We start from the raw sequence: 5,672 nt of genomic DNA on the forward strand, positions 1-5,672 counted from the left end.
AGTAGTTTTACTTTTACTTTCTCACATTTCTTTTTCTGATTTCATGTATATTAATGTACAGTTTCCTTTATGAATTGCTGCATTTTATTTTTCAACATGTATATTAGTGTACATAAACTTTGAATTCTGCTGATTTACATTTCTGCACTTTTGTTCATGACTGATCAGTGTGTTATGCAGGTTTCTTAGGCGAGCCCGGGACAGTTTTCTTTCTTTTCTTTTTACAACTAGTGGCATGTGTGATCGTCTTGTCTAGGCTGCTGACCTTTACTTTTCTGCAGTTTGATTTTCATTAGTATCATTTCTTTTAACTTGCACTTTACTTTCTGCTCAGTAGTTATCAAGTTGTTCATTTATTGATGGTTCTTTTTCTATAATCAACTCACTTTATTGGAGCCAAAATATCACTTAGTGCAGCTTGGTTTATTTTGCTTTAAGACTCACATTACTGACCTGTTCGTAATTGTTCTCACATGATTAAGAAAAGGTTAAAATAGTGTGATTTGTCTCACTTAGATTTCACATTGACTAGATTTAAATGAAGAGTTAAAATAGTGTAAAGTAGTGTAAAGTAGTTGTTCTTGCTTTTAATTGAGTTAATATAGATTTCATTTTCATTTTCATCAGCAGCAGAGATACTGGGCCGATGCCATTAGTCCTTTATTTGATTTTAAGCTTTGATTTTATCGCAATTGTTGTTCAAGCTTTCTTTTAGAATACCCTTTAAGTTTCAAGAAATCACTTAGAAATCATCACAATCACCCACGTTCACTCACTTTATTACATCTCCATCACATCACATTAGGAAAGATACAATCAAAAACAAACTAAAAAGATAAAAACGACAAAAGATTAAGAAAAGGTTATCTAAGTACATATAGTACACCTCACTTCATCAGCTTACGAGCCCCGGGTTGACATTTAAAAGTTGCAATTTAGACATCACTAAATTGACCAAACATTTTGGCGTCGTTGTCGGGGAAGTGAAATTAGGTAGCCAGATTCTTAAAAAAAAAAAAAAACAATAAGAAAATTTCAAGGAAGGAAATTGATAACATCTCAAAGTATGCTCTCCTCTTGCACTTAATGTGATCTGGAGGATCAGAAAAGAGAGAGTTATTGGTTTAATAGTTTCTTGAGTATGCTCTCTTCTTGCACCTAGAGTGACCTGGAAGATCAGAAAGAGAATTATTAGCCCGACTTGAAGAAAAATAAAAAATGACATGCATAGGGCAAGAGATTCTAGGGGAAGGTTTTTAGCTAGAGCCAAAAGTTCGATTTTTACAACTCCATCTACTTCAAGGAATAGACAAGAGACACCTCCATCATCTCCAACTTACACTCCTAGCCCTAGGATTCCTGGAATTCAAGAGGCAGGAGTCGACTCTCCCATACCTTCCATCGAATCTGAATTAGAGAGAGATCCTTTCCTTCTTTCTCCAGAGAGACAAATTGTAATTGAAGAAGTAGAATCACCTGAAGAAGAGGGAGAAATTCCTTCTCATACACCCTTAGTAGAAGAACCAAAAGACTCTGAAGTCTCCAGGGAAACTACCATGACAGAGGAAGGAGCAACTGGATTTGGTAGAGGTAGAGGTAGAGGAGGAGGAGGAAACAATGGAGGAGGTAGAGGTAACATTGGAGGAAATAGGGATGGGGATAACTCATTCGGGTTTCCTATAGTTGATGAGGACTCCCGAGCCACAATGAAAAACATCTCACCATCTGTCCTCCCAAACTTCCATGGGTTTAGGAATGAGGACCCTGAAACATTTCTATTTGAGTTTGAGGTAGTGTGTCGAACTTATGATTATCTGGATGACTCTCAAAAACTCAAATTGTTTCCTTCAACATTGAAAGGAGCAACCTTGAAATGGTTCATGGGATTACTCACTCAATCCATTAGGTCTTGGAATGATATGAAACAGGCATTTTTGGATAGGTACCTAGACTATTGTATGCCCACCAATCACAAGGATGAGGTATTCAAAATGATGCAAAAAGAAGATGAAAACTTGGAGGAATTACTTGAAAGATTTCAATATAATTTGAAAAGAGAAAAAATGAGTAACTTAGATGAGGAGACCTTGAAAGCCCTTTTACTAAAAGCCATTAGAGATGAATGGATAGATCTTTTGAATATGATGGGAAAAGGAGATGTATCTCAACTTCCACTTTCTGATATAGCAGAATTATGTGTCCATCTCTCAAGGGGGAAATCCAAAACTCAAAAAGGGCCTAGAGATCCTTCTCTCATCAGAGCAAATAAATCTGCAACTGGATCGGTAAGTAGGGCTGAGATTGGCAACATGCTTGATGAATTCAAAACTGATATCTTAGGGAGTCTTAGTGAGCAACTAGACACCCTTAAGATTCACAATAAGTAGAAAGCAGAAGCTGAGGCTTTGGCCATCTTTTGCCCAAAGTGTAGGAAGAAACATGCTCTAAGGGAATGTCCCTTGGATGCAAAAGTTGTAGAAACATGTGTAATTTGTTCAGAGAACCATGAGACCAAGGATTGTCCTTCAATTCCTGGGCTCAAAGCTGTCTTTCAAGAAGATCCAAATACAATCGAATCTCTCTGTTTTGTTGCAAGGAGACCTTGGCAGGGGCAACAAAATCAAGGGTTTAACAACTCTATGAATTTTCAACCCCAACCAAATTGGAATCCTTGGCAACAACCTTGGTCCCAACCTCAAAATTCTTTTCAATCATGGGTACAAGGTATGCAAAATCCTTATGGGAGATTTGCTCAATTTTACCAATATCCTCCATCTTTTCAAAACCAACAAGCTCCACAACTTCCAAATCAAAATCCACAACTATCATTGCCATTTCCACAACAACCTTCTAAACGGAATCCAAATTCTCAACTCTTGCTTCCATTCCAACAGAAGTCAAATCAACTTCCTTCTCAGCCATTGCCAAACCCCAATAATAAAAACCCTCAAAATGCCTACATGATGGAAGGTCAGCAATTTCCTACCTATATGATTGTTCCTCTCAATGAAGTACAACTCAGATCAGGTAGAGTCTTAGATAAACCTTCTATAAATGATCAAAAGCAAAGCATTTTTGAGGAAGAGTCTCTTGAAGCCAATAAGGGTTCTGAAGCATCTCTTCAAAACCCAAACACTCAAAAAGAAAAAGAAAAAGAATTAACCCCCACAACTCCCATAGTTGAGCAACCTGCATCCTTATCCACACCTCCTTTCCCTGAAAGATTACAAATTGATAAAGGAGTGGAAAAACAAATTTGGTTGCCTGACTATAATTTTCTAGATGAATTGAAGAATGTCTGTATCAAGATTCCCTTGTTACAAGCCATTAAAGAGATTCCTATTCTAGCAAAAACAATAAAGGAGTTGAGTCTTAAAAGACCAGGAAGGAAACCAAGAGATACCAGAAGAATCCACCTGGTAGGAAAAATTGCAGATATCATGATGGGAAAAATTACTATGCAGAAATATGTAGATCCCGGTAGTCCAATTGTCAAAACACATATCAATGGGGTAGAAATACCAAATACTTTGATTGATTTAGGGGCTGCTATCAACATCATGAGTAGACAGACTATGGATCAGCTAAAACTTCCTAATCTTCTTTTTACACCTACTTTATTGCAACTTGCAGATCGATCAATTATTAAACCAGATGGTGTATTAGAAGACATTCCAGTCTCCCTAGACTCTTGGGAATATCCAGTGGATTTCATGATTTTAACTCCCAAGAGTAATCTAGGAGGACATCCTCTTATTTTAGGAAGACCTTGGCTAGCCACAGCTGATGCTTTCATAAGTTGTAGGTCTGGGGATATGTATATTTCTGATGGTAATTCGACAAAGAAGTTCAATCTGTATCCTCCAGCAAAAGCAATTACAGAAATAGGGGATAATGAGTGGGTTGATGATGAAGATACTATACAACCTGTCTTTACCATTTCTGAGATTAGTGAAGATAGTCAAATTCTGAACACATTAGAAAATTTTGAACCATCTTCAGAATATGACCACACACAATTTCAGTTGGATTCTGACATTGAGTGTCTATCATCTAGACAGATGTCTCTTTTCTCTATGGAAGAGTTTGGTAGTTCTGCCATTGAGATTTTTCCAGGAAAAACACTGAATATCAACGAAAACTTGGAAAAATCACAACATGAAGAGCTAACCAAAGTCTTGCAAAAGCATTCTACTACATTTGCATGGGAATATACAGATATGAAAGGTATTGACCCGAAGACTTGCATTCATCACATCTATATTGAGGAAAATAGTAGACCAATCAGACAACCTCAAAGAAGGATGAATCCAAACCTTAGGGAAATAGTGAAAGAAGAGCTCCAAAAGTTACTTAATGTAAACTTCATTTACCCCATTTCAGATAGCCGGTGGGTTTCTCCTTTGGTTATAGTACCTAAAAAGAATGGTAAATGGAGGGTTTGCATTGATTATAGGGAATTAAACAAAGCAACTTTGAAAGATCACTTTCCTTTACCCTTTATTGATCAAGTATTAGATACTTTAGCAGGTAAAAAGTATTTCTCATTTCTGGATGGTTTTAGTGGTTACAATCAATTTCAGGTAGCACTTGAAGATCAGGACAAAACCACATTTACCTGTCCATGGGGGACTTTTGCTTACCGAGTACTTCCTTTTGGATTATGTAATGCACCCGCAACATTTCAAAGGGCAGTATTAGGAATCTTTTCTGATCTAATTCATGATTGTGTAGAGGTCTATATGGATGATTTTACAGTTTATGGTAACTCATTTGAAGAAGCATTAGAAAATTTGGAAAAAGTCCTTATAAGATGTAAAGAAACAAATCTTTCATTAAGTCATGAAAAATGCTTCATGATGTTTACTGAAGGGATTGTTTTAGGACATCATATTTCAGGAGATGGAATTAAAGTTGATAGATCAAAAGTTGAAGTCATCTCCAAATTACCTATTCCAAATTGTCAGAAAGATGTTAGAAGTTTTCTTGGATTTACTGGATATTATAGAAGATTTATTGAAAACTTCACTAAGATAGCATCTCCACTTTTCAAATTTCTTACAAAAGACTGTGAATTCAATTGGGATCCTGACTGTCAATCTGCATTTGAAACTTTAAAAACAAGAATATCTGAAGCACCCATTTTGAGAGGACCAAATTGGAAACTTCCTTTCCATATTTCTACAGATGCTTCAGATACAGCTCTAGGAGCTGTGTTGGGTCAAAAGGATTTAATTCCTTATGCCATTTACTACACCAGTAAAAATTTGACTCCCACTGAGTTAAATTATACTGTGACTGAAAAAGAGTTCTTAGCCGTTGTTCATGCAATCAACAAGTTTAGACATTATATAACCGGCTATGAAACTTTTGTCCATACTGATCATTCTGCAATTAGATATCTCATGAATAAACCTGTTACTAATGGCAGAGTTACAAGATGGCTTTTACTTTTACAAGAATTAATATTACTGTGTTAGATAGACCAGGGAAACAAAATACAGTAGCTGATTTCTTGTCTAGAATCCAAAATACTAACGAAGATTCTCCTGTAGAGGATAAGTTTCCAGATGAATATTTGTTTGCAGTAACTACTAAAACTCCTTGGTATGCAGACATTGCTAACTATTTGGTTACAGGGAAGCTACCTCCACACTTATTTCCTAATGAAA

The sequence above is a fragment of the Pinus tabuliformis genome, chromosome Q (genome assembly GCF_031772625.1).
Source record: "Pinus tabuliformis cultivar Carrire ecotype Pingquan chromosome Q, CPIR1, whole genome shotgun sequence".
Lineage (NCBI taxonomy): Eukaryota > Viridiplantae > Streptophyta > Pinopsida > Pinales > Pinaceae > Pinus > Pinus tabuliformis.